Raw genomic sequence first — 18147 nt, 5'->3', positions numbered from 1 at the left:
GGGCGGTGCCACGCTGGGGGGGCGGTGCCACGCTGGGGGGGCGGTGCCACGCTGGGGGGGCGGTGCCACGCTGGGGGGGCGGTGACACGCTGGGGGGGGGCGGTGACACGCTGGGGGGGGGCGGTGCCACGCTGGGGGGGCGGTGCCACGCTGGAGGGGGGCGGTGACACGCTGGAGGGGGGCGGTGACACGCTGGAGGGGGGCGGTGACACGCTGGGGGGGGGGGGGTGACACGCTGCGGGGGCGGTGACACGCTGCGGGGGCGGTGACACGCTGCGGGGGCGGTGACACGCTGCGGGGGCGGTGACACGCTGCGGGGGCGGTGACACGCTGCGGGGGCGGTGCCTGCGTTGGCACCTCACTCAGCTTTCCATGGGTTTTATTCCCCTCCGAGGCAGCACGTTGAGTTCTGAGCAGCTGAGGAGCCCTGGGGAACACCTGTACAGAAATGTTCCTCCAAGAGCTGTCAGAAAAACGTTCGTTCCGCCAGCAGGCAGCTCTGGCTTCAGAGCAAAAGCCTTCTGTGATCATTCTGTTTAGCTCAGCACCAGCTGCAGCCGTCGGTATTACCAAACTACACAGTAATGGCCTCCTCCCGGTGCCCTCCCGGTCCCAACAGTTTCCTCCCACCAAAGGACTGGCAGAGAACTGGAAGCGACTGGGAAGAAACTGGGAGGGACTGGGAGGGCACGAGGTGGAATCTGGGAGGGAAGGAGGAGGAAACTGTCAGAGACTGAAAGAAAACTGGGAGGAAACTGGTAGAGACTAAGAGGTAGTGGAGGCTCAAGTGGGAGGCACTGGGGAGAACTGTGAGAGAGCTCCGAAGGAACTGGAAGGGACTGGGAACAACTGGGAAAAAAGTCCCAAAGAGGACCCTAAATGGGCCCAAATGGCCCCAAAGTAAACAGAGCCCAAACTGGGGTGATCTGGACCAATGGAGCCAGTGGAAGCACTTCCCACCTAAACTGCACTGACCAAAGAGAGCGCAGCTCGGCTTTCCCACTCCGGGAAATCTGCCACGCTGCAAGATGAGAAGGAGACTGGGAGGGATTGAGCTTCTCCAGCACGGAGGCGAGCGTCCTTCTGTCTCGCACTTCAGGCTGTTTACTGCAGTCAGCTCTTCTTTATCATCAGACCGTTCTTCCGTCGTCAGCAGCCTGTTGTTCTTTCCTGTCCTGAAACCTTCCATAGATACTTTCTGCTTTCCTCCAGGCAGAGTCCAAGGGCATGATATTGAACACATCCAAGTGCCAGGTTCTACACATTACCACAACAACCCCAGGCATTGCTACAGGCTGGGGTCAGACTAGCTGGAGAGGAACCAGGCTGAAAGGGACCTGAGGGTGCTGGTTGACACCAGCTGAACATGAGCCAGCAGTGTGCCCAGGTGGCCAAGAAGGCTAAATACATCCTGGCCTGCATCAGGAACAGTGTGGCCAGCAGGAGCAGGGAGGTCATTCTGCCCTGTGCTCAGCACTGGTCAGGCCACACCTTGAGTTCTGTGTCCAGTTCCTGGGCCCCTCAGTTTAGGAAAGATGTTGAGATGCTGGAAGGTGTCCAGAGAAGGGCAACAAAGCTGGGGAGGGGTCTGGAGCACAGCCCTGTGAGGCAAGGCTGAGGGAGTTGGGGTTGCTTAGCCTGGAGAAGAGGAGGCTCAGGGGAGACCTTCTTGCTCTCTACAACTACCTGAGGGCAGGTTGTAGCCAGGTGGGGTTTGGTCTGTTCACCCAGGCACCCAGCACCAGAACAAGAGGACACAGTCTCAAGCTGTGCCAGGGGAGGTTTAGGCTGGAGGTGAGGACAGAGTTCATCCCAGAAAGAGGAATTGGCCATTGGAATGTGCTGCCCAGGGAGGTGGTGGAGTCCCCATCCCTGGAGGTGTTCCAAAAAAGAACTGGATGTGGCACCTGGAGCCATGGTTTAATTGTGAGGAGGGGATAGGGATGCAGACATAGGAGGGAATTGATGAGATCTGAGGTCTCTTCAAACCTGGTTGATTATGTGAGACTGGGAGGTACTAGGAGGAACTGGGGGTTACTGGGAAGTACTAGAAGGTACTGGGAGGCTGTGGAAGGACTCTGCGGGGGGAGGGTTACTGGGGGGGAGTGAGGGGCACTGGAGAACTATAAGGGTTAACTGGGAGGTACTGGGAAGGGCTCTGAATGGCACCGGGAAAAACTCAGAGACTGCGGAAAGACTTTGGGGCAGTCTGGAGGGGCTCAGGGGGGCACTGGGAGCTATGGGGACTGTAATGGGTTGGGGCAGGCCCCCCCTCCCCACCACGCGCAGAAATAACGACTCAGACAAACAGATTGCAAAAGTGATGGAAAGTTTAAATAGAACAGTGAGTGCGTGCAGAGAGCTAGAAATACAGTGACAAGAGAAAAGAACCCAAAACAGACCCAGAGAAATCCCATCCCTACCTGAGGGTACACCCGAGACCCCCAGGGCTCCTTCTTCCCCCTCCCACTGCTAGGCTAGTCTCAGCTGGCCAGATCTGAGACTGCCCATCCCCCCGTGGCCTTGGGCCTAGCCAGGCCCAAAGCCAGGAGATCTCTCCCCCAGTTACCGGCTGACGGAGGAGGAAGAAAAGAGCAAGTGCCAGACCCCGCCGTGAAACTTATAGTGGTGCAAGGGATCATGGTAGGAAATAACCTAATTTCCTGTGTCCACCCACTGGGCTGGACTTCTGGACACAGGAAACACCCCTGTAGCAGAGGGCAGCCAGCCCAAACTACGACAGGGACATACTCTCAGTGCTCCCAGTTGGGTTTTTGATGCTTCCAGTTGTCTCCCAGGGCTCCAGAACTGACTCCAGGTGCTGCAGGTATGGCTCCCAGTCCCTCCCAGTGCCTCTCAGTCCCTGCCAGCCTCCTCCCAGACTGGGAAAGGACTGGGAGGCACTGGGAGGGGCTCAGGACAGTACTGGGAGGTACTGGGAGGCTGAGAAAGGATCTGGGGGGGGAAGGTTACTGGGGGGGAGTGAGGGGCACCGGGAAATTCTAAGGGTTAACTGGGAGGTACTGGGAAGGGCTCTACATGGCACTGGGAAGAACTCAGAGACTGTGGAAAGACTTTGGGGGGGTCTGGAGGGGCTCAGGGGGGCACTGGGGGTCATGGGGAGATACTCCCAGTGCTCTCCCAGTTGTCTCCCAGCTCCTCCCAGGGACCCCTAGTGCTCCCAGTTGGGTTCCCACTGCTTCCAGTTGTGTCCCAGGGCTCCAGCAATGCCTCCAGCGGGTCCAGGCATGTCTCCCAGTGCCTCCTGGTCCCTACTGGTCTCCTATACTGGGATAGGAGTAGAAGGGATTGGGAGGCACTGGGAGGGACAGGAATAAACAGGGAGGGACTGGGAGGGGAGTGGGACAGTGTGGGAGGGGACTTGGAGGGACAGGGAGGGGACATAGTGGGAATGGACTGGGAGGCTGTAAAGGGCTGTGGAGGGAAATGGGGGACTGAGGGGGGTACTGGGAATTCCTGGGTCATGCTCCCAGTGCTCCCAGTTGTTTCCCAGTTGTCTCCCACGACCCTTGACCCTTTCAGATGGCCCCACGAGAACTTTACATATCCCCAGACCCTTTTAGGTGTCCCCAGACCTCCTCCGTCACCCCCAAAAGCCCTGCCGATGGCCCCAGACCACCTTCAGACGCCGGAAGGAACACACCTGGGAGTCCCGGGCCGGCAGCGACACCGGAAACCGCACTGCGAGCTCCCCGAATGCGCCAGCACCCCTTGCCCCGGCATAGGACGGCGGTTCGCAGGCACCCTGGGGCACAGAACGGCGTCAGGCGCCGAATCAGGGCTCTCGGCGACCGCTCCGGCTCCAAAGCTGCTCAGCGCGGCGCCCGCCCCCTCGGCCAGAAAAGCGGGGCGCAGCCCGCGAGGAGGGCGCGTGCGCTGGACCGGACCCGCTGCGGCGCAGGCGCCGTATCCATAGCGACCACCGGGACGCTGCCCCCTGGCGCCAGCAGAGCCGGGCTAGGGCGCAGGCGCCGTATCCATAGCGACGACCGGGACGCTGCCCCCTGGCGCGAGCAGAGCCGGGCTAGGGCGCAGGCGCCGTATCCATAGCGACCACCGGGACGCTGCCCCCTGGCGCGAGCAGAGCCGGCCTAGGGCGCAGGCGCCGTATCCATAGCGACCACCGGGACGCTGCCCCCTGGCGCGAGCAGAGCCGGCCTAGGGCGCAGGCGCCGGATCCATAGCGACGCTCGAGTCAAGCTCTCCGCTCTTCCCCTAAAAATTTTCGAGCATTCAGCGCAGTTAGGCTGCAGAAATGAGCTCCCCCGGTGCGGCACACGCCGCGGCACGGCTGCACTGCCGGCCGTTACACACCGGGTGGCAGCACTGAGCTCCCCCGGGGCGGCACACGCCGCGGCACGGCTGCACTGCCGGCCATTACACACCGGATGGCAGCATTGAGCTCCCACGGGGCGGCACACGCCGCGGCACGGCTGCACTGCCGGCCGTTACACACCGGGTGGCAGCACTGAGCACCTCCCTGGGCGTGGGCAGCAGCCGGGCCCCCACGTGGGTTTTATTTTGCAATGCTAAAAGCCTTTTAGAAGCAGAGAGGGCAGACAGGGGTCGTTTCCAAAGCTTTCTTACGCACCAGTCACTCCAAGCCCTCCCTCTCCAGCTGCAAACCAGAGGTTTGGCTCCGCCTCGCCTCACCCCAGTACTTACACTTTTAAAGATATTGTGGTCCCCTCGGAGAATTTTCAGCACTTTAGGGGGGGGCCCCCAGCCCTCGCTCACTTGCTCCTCTACTGCAGCAGCCCCCTGCCCCACGTGGCAGAACCAGCCCACCCACAATCCCCCCCACTCCCTTTGATTCACCCCCAAAAAGGCACAAAATAAAGCAAACTTCCCCAGCCTTCCTGTAGGCCCCCTTCAGATACTGGAAGGACACAATTAGGTCACCTCGGAGCCTTCTCTTCTGCAGACTGAACAGCCCCAACTCCTTCAGTCTGTCCTCATAGGAGAGGTGCTCCAGCCCTCTGATCATCCTTGTGGCCCTTCTCTGGACACGTTCCAGCACCTCCACATCCCTCTTGTAATAGGGGCTCCAGAACTGGACACAGTACTCCAGGTGGGGTCTCACCAGGGCTGAGCAGAGGGGGAGGATCACCTCCCTCGACCTGCTGGCCACACTTCTCCTGATGCAGCCCAGGATCTGATTGGCTTTGCGGGCTGCAAGTGCACATTGAGAGCTCATGTTGAGCTTTTCGTCCACCAGCACCCCCAAGTCTCTCTCCTCAGGGCTGCTTTCCAGCCAGTCCCTGCCCAGCCTGGATTTGTGCCTGGGATTGCCTCGACCCAGATGCAGGACCCTGCACTTGCTCTTATTGAACTTCATGAGGTTGGCCTGTGCCCACCTCTCCAGCCTGTCCAGGTCCCTCTGGATGGCCTCCCTTCCCTCCAGCTGTCTGCTGCACCACACAGCTTGGTGTCATCAGCAAACTTGCTGAGGGTGCACTCAATGCCACTGTCCATGTCCCCCACAAAGATGTTGAACAAGACAGGTCCCAGGACTGATCCCTGAGGGACTCTGCTTGTCCCTGGCCTCCACTGGGACATGGAGCCATTGACAGCCACTCTTTGGGTGTGGCCATCAAGCCAGTTCACAGTATCACAGTATCACAGTATCACTTAGGTTGGAAAGGACCTCGAGGATCATCGAGTCCAACCTATCAACACAGACCCCATGACTAGACCATGGCACCAAGTGCCACGTCCAATCTCCCCTTGAACGCCTCCAGGGTTGATGACTCAACCACCTCCCTGGGCAACCGGTTCCAATGCCAAATGACTCGCTCGGTGAAGAATTTCCTCCTCACCTCGAGTCTGAACCTCCCCTGGCACAGCTTGAGACTGTGCCCCCTTTTTTTTTTTTTTTTTTTTTTTTTTTTTAAAGTTTTTTAAATAAAAAAATCTTTTCCAGTCTTTATTCCAACAATCACATCCCGACTTTGGTCACAGCTCTGAGAAGGTCGTGTCTGGTTTTTGGTAGCTGTTGTGGTGCTTGTTGGTTGCTTTGCTTTCTCCTCTCCTCTAACCACCCACACTCCCCCCACCTCCCCTCCCCCCCCCCTTTATGTGACTATTATAAAATGACACAAGTTGCAGTAACCACCAGCTGATAATAAATAGGTTATTTGTTAGTCCACAAAGTTAAAGTGCTTTGAGAAGGGCTGTAAGAAGCTCTATCCTAGACTGAGGGGAGGAGGATCTTGGAAATGTAGTGCAGTAGGAAGCTCTGGCCGGGCACAAGGAGCCCCCCCCCACACCTCGGCCAGGAGAAAATCAAACCACAAAAGAGCCCTCAGGCACAGCCCCAGGAGCCGTGCTGCCACACCAGGTGACTGGAAGCATGAGCCAAGATGCCCACTCCTGAGGCTGGAAGGGTTTGGGCCCCTCCAGAGGGCCGGGCAAGGTTTGGCCGAGGCGTTGGGACCCTCGCCCCTCGCTCGCGGGGAGAACCTCCCCCGCTTTATTTTCACAGTTTAGTCTTGCTGGGAGACCTCCAAGCCCAAGGGGAGCTAAAGCCTGCTCCTCCCCTGCGCCCTCACTGCAAGGGTAGACAGGGGGCAGAGCTGCCCTGGGCGGTGGGGACAGGCTGCCCCCCAGCCCCAAGCCCCTTGGCATTGACCTGAGATCAGCAGCCTGCCGCCTCTTTCCCTGAGGAAGCCAAGTCCCTCTCCCTGAGGAGAGCGCTTTTGGGGAGCAGGGGCTGCCTGCTGCCCCTGGATAAATGCCCTTAGCTGCCTGCAGAGGATTGGTGCGTTTATCCATCTAGTGGTCACCCATCACACCCATGTGTCACCAGTTTGGAGACCAGGCTGTGGTGCGGGACAGTGTCGAAGGCTTTGCTCAGGGTCCAGGTAAATGACATCAGTTGCTCGCCCCTCATCTATTAATTTTGTCACCTGCTCATAGAAGGCCACCAGGTTGGTCAGGCAGGATTTGCCCTTGGCAAAGCCATGCTGACTGTTCCCAATCACCTCTTCACTATTCTTTTGAGCGAGTAGTGACTCCAGGAGGATCTGCTCCATGATCTTTCCAGGCACAGAGGTGAGACTGAGTGGCCTGTAGTTCCCTGGTTCCTCCTTCTTGCCCTTTTTGAAGATGGGGGCAATGTTTACCCTTTTCCAGTCTGTGGGGACTGCCCCAGCTTGCCATGACTTTTGAAATATAATAGAGAGGGGTTTAGCAACCTCCTCTGCCAGTTCTCTCAGCACCCGTGGGTGTATCCCGTCGGGTCCCATGGACTTGAACACTTTCAGGTTCTTCAGATGATCACGAACCTGATCTGCACTTACAATGGGCAGTTCTTCCTCCCCGTCCCTGGCTTTGACTTCCATAACATCAGGAGTGTGGCTAGAGGCCCTTGCAGTGAAGACTGAGGTAAAGAAGTTATTAAGCACCTCAGCCTTTTCCTCATCACTTGTGACCATGTCACCAGTTTCCTTTCTGAGGGGAACCTCCTCAGAAAGGAAACCTCCTGATGAACCTCCTGCCTTTCACAGCAAGGACTGAACATTGCAGCTTTGGCCAAGACTATCAGCCCAAAGGAAGACCTGGCCCCTGAGGAGCTAAATGCAAGTGAACCATCTGACACCACCACAGTCCTGTGAATGTTGCAAAGGAGTAGTGCATGCAGTATAATAATTGGAAAGTTAAGGGCTGCTCAAGCTTTACACAAAGTATCCTATTCAGTTTTGGGTTCCACTTAAAGTAAAAGTATAAAAGGTCAGAGGGAAAGCCAACTCTACCTCTGAACTACAGCAAGAAATACTGGAATCAAGGGGCCCTTTCTTCTGCTACTAATAGATGAAGAGAACATGAAAACTGATGGGCTAAACCAACAGGGCAAGATTAGAATAACTAGTAGAGAGAACGGAAGATACAAAGCTTCAACTACATCTGTTTAGCAACGACTCCTACCAGATAACTTCCATGCCATAACTTTGCTGATTTCAAACAAGCCAGCTGGTGAAGCGTCTCGCTTACAGGCGGCCGACGAGGAGACGTGCAGAAGGCAGAGGCGAGGGAACAAGTCCTGAGCTTTGCTGCAGGCTGTCCTGCGGCTTCCCCTACCGACTCTTTCCCGTACACCACCGCAGAAGGAGTTGGGTGAATTTTGTCTCAAACCCATTAAACCCTTTGGTGGTTTCAGCTTCCCGAGGATGTGTCGGCACAAGTCCTTGTCGGGGCACCGCAAACAGGGAGAGACAAAGCTCCGAGATCCAGGAAGAGGACGGCTGAGCAGACACTCCTAAAGAGAGAAACTTCATCAGCTGAACCTCACACTTCTCCCAGCTTTGCAACAGCAAAGAACTTTGTGAACAACACAGTGGTGCTCCTAAGGAGGTCACCAGCTTGCAAGTTACAGGAGAAATAAAAACCTTTTTATTACAGAAGCACTGGCAAAAATTTACGGACAGGAACAGCAGACGAGGAAATTCTGCAATTGAGCTAACGATAGACATCGGGCCTAGGATCTGGCTACCCTGACAAAGGATGCCAACAGGACAGAGTGAGGCCTCAGCAGCACCCCCAAAAAGCCCCACAGAGAGCCACAGGCTCTGGCCCGTGCCCCACCTACGGGCCGGCCCTCCTGGCAGCAGCGCAACACCACCTCTTCAGGAGCCCAGGGACTGACCTCAGCCCCCTAAGGGCCAGGCAAGGTTGGTTCCTGTTAGCTGCCTAAAGCAGCCTCCCCAGCCCTGCTTACAGGGACCTTGGGCTGCTGCTGGGGACAGAAGGGGGATGGAGGGCTCCACAACTCGTCACACAGACCCCGAGTACAGGGCTGTTAAGCTGACAGGGTGCCAAGGGAACAGGCTGCCATGAAGGCAGAGACCCAGGCCCTGAACTACAGGGTGGGTCACCTTGCCGCAGCAACACGACCCAGCGGCTCCGCTGCGTCCGACGAATAAAAGGAGGAAGTTCCACAGGAACAGAAGGGAAAACCTTTTCACTGTGTGTGCCAGAGCCCTGGAGCAGGCTGCCCAGAGAGTTAGTGGAGTCTCTGGAGACATTCAAAACCTGCCCCAGGTGATCCTGCACTGGCACAGGGGTTGGACCGGATGCTATTTTGGGGTCCCTTCCAACCCCTAACACTCAGTGATTCTGTGATTAGCTATGCTGGTGACAGAGTCTCACTGAGTGCTCTTTAAAATGTTTTTCTTTTCTTTCAGCCTAGGAGTTTCATATTTAAATAGACCTTCTGCTCTGTCTTCCCCCTTCCTTCTTCCATCTTGCGTCTAAAAACTAGGAGAGCTTGATGAGGTGTATCCTGGGCGTCCCAACGTAACACATCTCAATTGCATACATGGATTTTGTAATCTTTTGCCCCATTGCTCGCACAGGGTGGATTAAGTTCATTACTTATAGCTTGTCAGGACAGCTGTTGAAGTGTCCTGTGCAATGCAGGAGGAGTTGAATCCCATAGGAAACCACATTACTGTGCTTTGTCAGCCTGGTTATGGTCAGAAACCTCCTTCATTTTTTTTTCTCTTAAACAGATATATCACATGAGTCCCCAGAATTAATTTGCCTCTGCTCATAATTATTTCTTTAAAACTGTCTTAGAAGTGTCTCTGTCCTTCCCTCTCTCTAGATACTGGCCTCCTGAGCCCATGGCAGACTTGCACAGAGCTACTGCGAGCACCACTCTGCACGGCCTCTGGGGGGCTTTCAAGCACAGGCACCCCAGGAGAATCCAAACCTAACCTTGCAGCTGGCCTTAGAGCTCCTCTTTGGAAAACTGTCGCTGCCAGGGCCCACAAACCCAACATCCTCTGTCAGCAACCTGGATGTAAGAGCTGAAAAGTGTCAACAGAAATTGTACTTGGACACCTCAGGAAGATCCTTCAATGAAAGAGCTGGCTCCTCCTGAAGGGCAAGTATGAATGGAGCTCTCAAAGTACCACACTTCAGAGCCTCCTGCTTGCTAGCACTAAGACAATTGTTCATGTAGAACGACTGGCCACTCACTTCAACAAACCCCACAGAACTGGCTCCTATCAACTCTCCAGAAGACACTGCTGCACTAGCTGGGCTGCCTGACCGGCTCAGTTCAGGTGGCTTAGGATCTCACAGAGGGTACCACAAGAACTGAGGGGACTGCAATCTTTGCAGCTTCAGCTTTCCTTCTCTGCTACTTCTTTTTTCAGATGGATTTTTTTTCAAAGGGACTGCTGGACAGCAGAACAGGATGGATGGCTGGGCCCCAAGAGCGGTGGGGAACAGAGTTAAACCCAGCCGGTGGCCGGCCGGGCACAAGTGGTGTTCCCCAGGACACCCCTTGTGAGAGAGTGAGTCCAGAGAAGGGCCACAAAGCTGGTGAAGGGTCTGTATAACAAGCCTTAGGAGGAGTGGCTGAAGGAACTGGGACTGTTTAATCTGCAGAAGAGGAAGCTGAGGGAATTACGGTGTGGTCTGGCTTCAGCTCTCAACTAGTTCCACGTTGAACAAGGACAGCTTGTACTCACAGAAGGCACTGGCTGCTTGGGTTCAAGGTTCCTGCAGAGCTCAGGCTATCTCTCTTCATTAGTGAGGTCGTCCTGTCACCTAGGCAGAGAGAAGAAAATGCAGCTATGAAATTAGACCACTGGAATCGTGAGACTCGTTCTGTGTGCGACTCCAGGAGAATCCAAACCTAACCTTGGAGCTGCCCTGAAGAGCTCCTCTTTGGAAAAGTCTCGCTGCCGGGCCCCACAAACCCCACACCCTCTGTCAGCAAACCGGATGTACGAGCTGAAGAGTGTCGACAGAAACTGTACGTGGACAGCTCAGGAAGGTCCTGCCAGTCCCAGCACACCAGACCTGGAATGATCAAAGAAAGTCCCTTAACAACTGTCTGTGTGTCTGCTCATAGCTTGAGGAGAACCCCCCAACTCCTTCAGGACCCCCCCAGATTCCCCAACTTAGATGCCCACAAAACCCCTTTGGAGGCACCCACACCCCCCATCTGATACGCCCAGCTCCGTTTTAGGTACCCCCAGACGCTTCTAATGTCCCCAGACCCGCTGGTGGACCAGCCCAGAACCCCCTGACACTATCCCAGACCCTTTCAGGAGGCTCCACACCCCTTCTAGATGCCCACAAAACCCCTTCACATGCCAAAAGAAACCTTTACCTGCCTCCAAACCCCATTTGGGGGCCACTCAGACCCCTTAGCAGCGGGTGGCAGCAACCAAGTCTGTTGCTCTCACCAATTAAACCTGGATGTTAGGAAGAAGGTCTTCATAGAATAGAATAGAGCAGGTTGAAAGAGAAATTGGCCTTTGGAATGTGCTGCCCAGGGAGGTGGTGGAGTCACCATCACTGGAAGTGTTTAGAAAGAGACTGGATGAGGCACTCAGTGCCATGGTTTAGTTGATTGGAATGGAATGGACCGGAACAGGTTGGAAGAGACCTTCAAGATCATCGTGTCCAAGCTATCATCCAACACCACCTAATCAACTAAACCATGCAACCAAGCACCCTATCCAGTCTCCTCCTGAACACCTCCAAAGATGGTGACTCCACCACCTCCCTGGGCAGCCCATTCCAATGGGCAATCACTCTCTCTGTGCAGAACCTCTTCCTAACCTCCAGCCTAAACCTCCCCTGGCACAGCCTCAGACTGTGTCCTCTTGTTCTGGTGCTGCTTGCCTGGAAGAAGAGACCAACCCCCACCTGGCTACAACCTCCCTTCAGGGAGTCGTAGAAAGCAAGAAGGTCTCCCCTGAGCCTCCTCTTCTCCAGGCTAAGCAACCCCAGCTCCCTCAGCCGCTCCTCACAGGCCTGTGCTCCAAACCCCTCCCCAGCTTTGTTGCCCTTCTCCGGACACCTTCCAGCAACTCAACGTCTTGCTTAAACGGAGGGGCCCAGAACTGGACACGGGACTCAAGGTGTGCCCTAACCAGTGCCAAGTGCAGGGGCAGAATGACCTCCCTGCTCCTGCTGGCCACACTGTTCCTGATATTGGCCAGGTTGCCAGTGGCCTTCTTGACCACCCGTGCACGCTGCTGGTCACGACCAGAAGACAGGGATCAGAAGAGTCTTTGGCCAAGCTGTAAACCTCTTCCTAACATTCAGCCTAAACCTCCCCTGGCACAGCTTGAGACTGTGTCCTCTTGTTCTGGTGCTGCTTGCCTGGGAGAAGAGACCAACCCCCACCCGGCTACAACCAGAACTGAGGGGAGTGCAATCTTTGTAGCTTCAGCTTTCCTTCTCTGCTACTTCTTTTTTCAGATGGATTTTTTTTCAAAGGGATTGCTGGACAGCAGAACAGGATGCTGAACTCCAGGTGCTGCAGGTATGGCTCCCAGTCATAGGAGAAACCTTTACCTGCCTCCAAACCCCATTAGGGGGCCACTTAGCAGCGGGTGGCAGCAACCAAGTCTGTTGCTCTCACCAATTAAACCCTTTGGTGCTTTCAGCTCTCTGACCCTGTGTCAGTGCAAGTCCTTGTCGGCCGGCACCTTCGTCCTGATCCACGCGGAGAGAGAACTGCCAGGAACACAGCTTCGCCGCTCTGCTTGCGGCACGCCTGCTGCCGAGGGCAGCCTCGTCCTCAGCCTGCCCGAGAGGAACACGGCCCCCGGGGCCGGGGGACACACAAAAGCCTTCCACAAAGGAAACAAGGGAAGTCTCTTGGCCACTCTTCACGTGCCGAGTGCGATTGTCATGTGGAACACACCGCGGCATCTGGAACGAGTTTAAGTCCAGGTCTATGGCAGCACAGAGGTTCCTGGAATATCCCGGTACATCGATCCACAGGAGGTTGTCTTTCGGTCCCCAGTCTGATGCTTTGCAGCACAGCCATCACACCATTTCTCTCGAGTGCTTTGAACTGACAATTCATGCAGGAGAATAAAACCAAACAGGAGTAAGCAGCTTGGAAAAGAACTTTGATCATCACCGGGCCCAACAAGAGGACACAGCCTCAGGCTGCACCAGGGGAGGTTTAGGCTAGAGGTTAGGAAGAGGTTCTGCACAGAGAGAGTGATGGCCCATTGGAATGGGCTGCCCAGGGAGGTGGTGGAGTCACCAACTTTGGAGGTGTTCAGGAGGAGACTGGATAGGGTGCTTGGTTGCATGGTTTAGTTGATTAGGTGGTGTTGGATGATAGGTTGGACACGATGATCTTGAAGGTCTCTTCCAACTCGGTCTGGTCTATTCTATTCTATTCCATTCCATTCCATTCCAACACCATCTAATCAACTAAACCATGGCACTGAGTGCCTCATCCAGTCTCTTTCTAAACACTTCCAGTGATGGTGACTCCCTGGGCACCACCTCCCTGAGCAGCGCATTCCAAAGGCCAATCTCTCTTTCAACCTGCTCTATTCTATTCTATGAAGACCTTCTTCCTAACATCCAGCCTAAACCTCCCCTGGCACAGCTTGAGACTGTGTCCTCTTGTTCTGGTGCTGCTTGCCTGGGAGAAGAGACCAACCCCCACCTGGCTACAACCAGAACTGAGGGGACTGCAATCTTTGCAGCTTCAGCTTTCCTTCTCTGCTACTTCTTTTTTCAGATGGATTTTTTTTCAAAGGGACTGCTGGACAGCAGAACAGGATGGATGGCTGGGCCCCAAGAGCGGTGGGGAACAGAGTTAAACCCAGCCGGTGGCCGGCCGGGCACGAGTGGTGTTCCCCAGGACACCCCTTGTGAGAGAGTGAGTCCAGAGAAGGGCCACAAAGCTGGTGAGGGGTCTGGATAACAAGCCTTACGAGGAGTGGCTGAAGGAACTGGGACTGTTTAATCTGCAGAAGAGGAAGCTGAGGGAATTATGGTGTGGTCTGGCTTCAGCTCTCAACTCGTTCCACGTTGAACAAGGACAGCTTGTACTCACAGAAGGCACTGGCTACTTGGGTTCAAGGTTCCTGCAGAGCTCAGGCTATCTCTCTTCATTAGTGAGGTCGTCCTGTCACCTAGGCAGAGAGAAGAAAATGCAGCTATGAAATTAGACCACTGGAATCGTGAGACTCGTTCTGTGTGCGACTCCAGGAGAATCCAAACCTAACCTTGGAGCTGCCCTGAAGAGCTCCTCTTTGGAAAAGTCTCGCTGCCGGGCCCCACAAACCCCACACCCTCTGTCAGCAAACCGGATGTACGAGCTGAAGAGTGTCGACAGAAACTGTACGTGGACAGCTCAGGAAGGTCCTGCCAGTCCCAGCACACCAGACCTGGAATGATCAAAGAAAGTCCCTTAACAACTGTCTGTGTGTCTGCTCATAGCTTGAGGAGAACCCCCCAACTCCTTCAGGACCCCCCCAGATTCCCCAACTTAGATGCCCACAAAACCCCTTTGGAGGCACCCACACCCCCCATCTGATACGCCCAGCTCCGTTTTAGGTACCCCCAGACGCTTCTAATGTCCCCAGACCCACTGGTAGACCAGCCCAGAACCCCCTGACACTATCCCAGACCCTTTCAGGGGGCTCCACACCCCTTCTAGATGCCCACAAAACCCCTTCACATGCCAAAAGAAACCTTTACCTGCCTCCAAACCCCATTTGGGGGCCACTCAGACCCCTTAGCAGCGGGTGGCAGCAACCAAGTCTGTGGCTCTCACCAATTAAACCTGGATGTTAGGAAGAAGGTCTTCATAGAATAGAATAGAGCAAGTTGAAAGAGAGATTGGCCTTTGGAATGTGCTGCCCAGGGAGGTGGTGGAGTCACCATCACTGGAAGTGTTTAGAAAGAGACTGGATGAGGCACTCAGTGCCGTGGTTTAGTTGATTAGATGGTGTTGGAATGGAATGGACCGGACCAGGTTGGAAGAGACCTTCAAGATCATCGTGTCCAACCTATCATCCAACACCACCTAATCAACTAAACCATGCAACCAAGCACCCTATCCAGTCTCCTCCTGAACACCTCCAAAGATGGTGACTCCACCACCTCCCTGGGCAGCCCACTCCAATGGGCAATCACTCTCTCTGTGCAGAACCTCTTCCTAACCTCCAGCCTAAACCTCCCCTGGCACAGCCTCAGACTGTGTCCTCTTGTTCTGGTGCTGCTTGCCTGGAAGAAGAGACCAACGCCCACCTGGCTACAACCTCCCTTCAGGGAGTTGCAGAGAGCAAGAAGGTCTCCCCTGAGCCTCCTCTTCTCCAGGCTAAGCAACCCCAGCTCCCTCAGCCTCTCCTCACAGGCCTGTGCTCCAAACCCCTCCCCAGCTTTGTTGCCCTTCTCCGGACACCTTCCAGCAACTCAACGTCTTGCTTAAACGGAGGGGCCCAGAACTGGACACGGGACTCAAGGTGTGCCCTAACCAGTGCCAAGTGCAGGGGCAGAATGACCTCCCTGCTCCTGCTGGCCACACTGTTCCTGATATTGGCCAGGTTGCCAGTGGCCTTCTTGGCCACCCGTGCACGCTGCTGGTCACGACCAGAAGACAGGGATCAGAAGAGTCTTTGGCCAAGCTGTAAACCTCTTCCTAACATTCAGCCTAAACCTCCCCTGGCACAGCTTGAGACTGTGTCCTCTTGTTCTGGTGCTGCTTGCCTGGGAGAAGAGACCAACCCCCACCTGGCTACAACCAGAACTGAGGGGACTGCAATCTTTGCAGCTTCAGCTTTCCTTCTCTGCTACTTCTTTTTTCAGATGGATTTTTTTTCAAAGGGACTGCTGGACAGCAGAACAGGATGGATGGCTGGGCCCCAAGAGCGGTGGGGAACAGAGTTAAACCCAGCCGGTGGACGGCCGGGCACGAGTGGTGTTCCCCAGGACACCCCTTGTGAGAGAGTGAGTCCAGAGAAGGGCCACAAAGCTGGTGAGGGGTCTGGATAACAAGCCTTAGGAGGAGTGGCTGAAGGAACTGGGACTGTTTAATCTGCAGAAGAGGAAGCTAAGGGAATTAAGGCGTGGTCTGGCTTCAGCTCTCAACTAGTTCCACGTTGAGCAAGGACAGCTTGTACTCACAGAAGGCACTGGCTGCTTGGGTTCAAGGTTCCTGCAGAGCTCAGGCTATCTCTCTTCATTAGTGAGGTCGTCCTGTCACCTAGGCAGAGAGAAGAAAATGCAGCTATGAAATTAGACCACTGGAATCGTGAGACACGTTCTGTGTGCGACTCCAGGAGAATCCAAACCTAACCTTGGAGCTGCCCTGAAGAGCTCCTCATAGCTTGAGGAGTACCAGAGCAGGAACAATTCCCAAAAGGTTTTCACTGCATTCCTAGGGCACTTGAAGGATTGCCCTGGCTGTAGTTAATACCTAGAAATTCCTCTCAAAATCTTTGCAGCACAGCAAGGAAATTGAGGGATGGGAAGGCAATATGTACTTACACGTTAGGCAAGAATTGGCTTTGCAAACTAATCTCTCTAAGTGTTGGATATGCACTGAACTTCCTCGAGGCCAAATGAGGACCCCTTTATTTGGGGAAGCCTCAATGAATTGGACTTGGGGGGCATCAGACTGGGTGACTACATCTGAGAGTAACTTCCACAATTGTCAGCATGGGAAAGATAGCTCAGAAAGCCTGGGCCCAAAGTTTGCCTTAAGAAAATATAGTATAGGAATATACTGTTGGCTGTGAGAAAGGGGGGAATTGATGAACAGAAAAGTCTCATTAACAGAACCACAGAGTTGATAAGAATTTTCCGCTTGTTAGCTGAAATGCTGGGACGCAGGGAGGAGGAGAGGGGCTGGCAGACAGCCTTTGGATAGAGAAAGAATAACAGGATTTGTCAGTGATTCACTTCTGTTAGTCTTGGACAAGATGCTCTTTTGTATAAGACAAAGGACACCTGCATGATATGTGTACTTCTGCTCTTTTAGATAGATAAGCTTTGTATAGATAGGCAGCATCTGGACCTCTGTCATTATAGACAGATAACTTTTTGTATAAAAGTTCGCCCAAACCTCTCTGAAGACACACAGCTCTTTTGAAATGATCCTACCTGTGTCAGGCGCCAGAATAGAAGCATGATACAAGAGACTTACTGAGTCTCTTGTGTGTCTTTCTCTAAGTCATTATCAACGCTGTTTGCAGCACAAACCCAAACCCAAACCCAAACCCACCCCGAGACACCCCCAGCTCTCACGGGAGCCTGCAGAGACCTCCCAAAGGGTCCGTCGGAGGTGCCCAGCTGCCTCTCCACGACCCTTGACCCTTTCAGATGGCCCCACCAGAACTTTACATATCCCCAGACCCTTTTAGGTGTCCCCAAGACCTCCTCCGTCACCCCCAAAAGCCCTGCCGATGGCCCCAGACCACCTTCAGACGCCGGAAGGAACACACCTGGGAGTCCCGGGCCGGCAGTGACACCGGAAACCGCACTGCAAGCTCCCTGAATGCGCCAGGACCCCTTGCCCCGCCAAAGGACGGCGGTTCGCAGGCACCCTGGGGCACAGAACGGTGTCAGGCGCCGAATCAGGGCTCTCCGCGACCGCTCCGGCTCCAAAGCTGCTCAGCGCGGCGCCCGCCCCCCGGGCCAGAAAAGCGGGGGGCAGCCCGCGAGGAGGGCGCGTGCGCGGGACCGGACCCGCTGCGGCTCGGGCGCCGTATCCATAGCGACCACCGGGACGCTGCCCCTCTGGCGCGAGCAGAGCCGGGCTAGGGCGCAGGCGCCGTATCCATAGCGACCACCAGGACGCTGCTGCCCTGGCGCGAGAAGAGCCGGGCTAGGGCGCAGGCGCCGTATCCATAGCGACCACCGGGACGCTGCCCCTCTGGCGCGAGCAGAGCCGGGCTAGGGCGCAGGCGCCGGATCCATAGCGACGCTCGACTCAAGATCTCCGCTCTTCCCCTAAGAATTTTCGAGCATTCAGCATAGTTAGGCTGCAGAAATTAGCTCCCCAGGGGGCGGCACACGCCGCGGCACGGCTGCACTGCGGGCCATTACACACCGGACGGCAGCATTGAGGCCCCAGGGGGCGGCACACGCCGCGGCACGGCTGCACTGCCGGCCATTACACACCGGGTGGCAGCATTGAGCTCCCCCCGGGCGGCACACGCCGCGGCACGGCTGCACTGCCGGCCATTACACACCGGGTGGCAGCATTGAGCCCCCAGGGGGCGGCACACGCCGCGGCACGGCTGCACTGCCGGCCGTTACACACAGGGTGGCAGCATTGAGCTCCCCCGGGGCGGCACACGCCGCAGCACGGCTGCACTGCCGGCCGTTACACACAGGGTTGAG

General features: G+C 55.6%; 1 long non-coding RNA gene across 3 annotated transcripts; it reads right to left on the bottom strand.

The window, feature by feature from the left end:
- Nucleotides 1-5877: 5877 nt before the first annotated feature.
- On the bottom strand, nucleotides 5878-16189 carry LOC137443289 (uncharacterized). 3 transcript variants are annotated; one of them, XR_010987846.1, is made up of 5 exons: nucleotides 16100-16187; nucleotides 15928-16006; nucleotides 14025-14186; nucleotides 13853-13931; nucleotides 5878-8278 (listed from the first exon to the last, which is right to left on the bottom strand). It is a non-coding gene; the product is annotated as an uncharacterized lncRNA (long non-coding RNA). The 3 variants fall into 3 exon arrangements; XR_010987844.1 differs by having other exon boundaries at nucleotides 15928-16189; XR_010987845.1 differs by lacking the exon at nucleotides 5878-8278 and adding an exon at nucleotides 12352-12847 and having other exon boundaries at nucleotides 15928-16189.
- Between the last annotated feature and the right edge of the window lie 1958 nt (nucleotides 16190-18147).

The sequence above is a fragment of the Melanerpes formicivorus genome, unplaced genomic scaffold (assembly GCF_026170545.1).
Source record: "Melanerpes formicivorus ecotype bairdi unplaced genomic scaffold, bMelFor1.0.p_v2 SCAF_8, whole genome shotgun sequence".
Taxonomy (NCBI): domain Eukaryota; kingdom Metazoa; phylum Chordata; class Aves; order Piciformes; family Picidae; genus Melanerpes; species Melanerpes formicivorus.
This window is presented reverse-complemented; position numbering and strand designations above follow the sequence as displayed.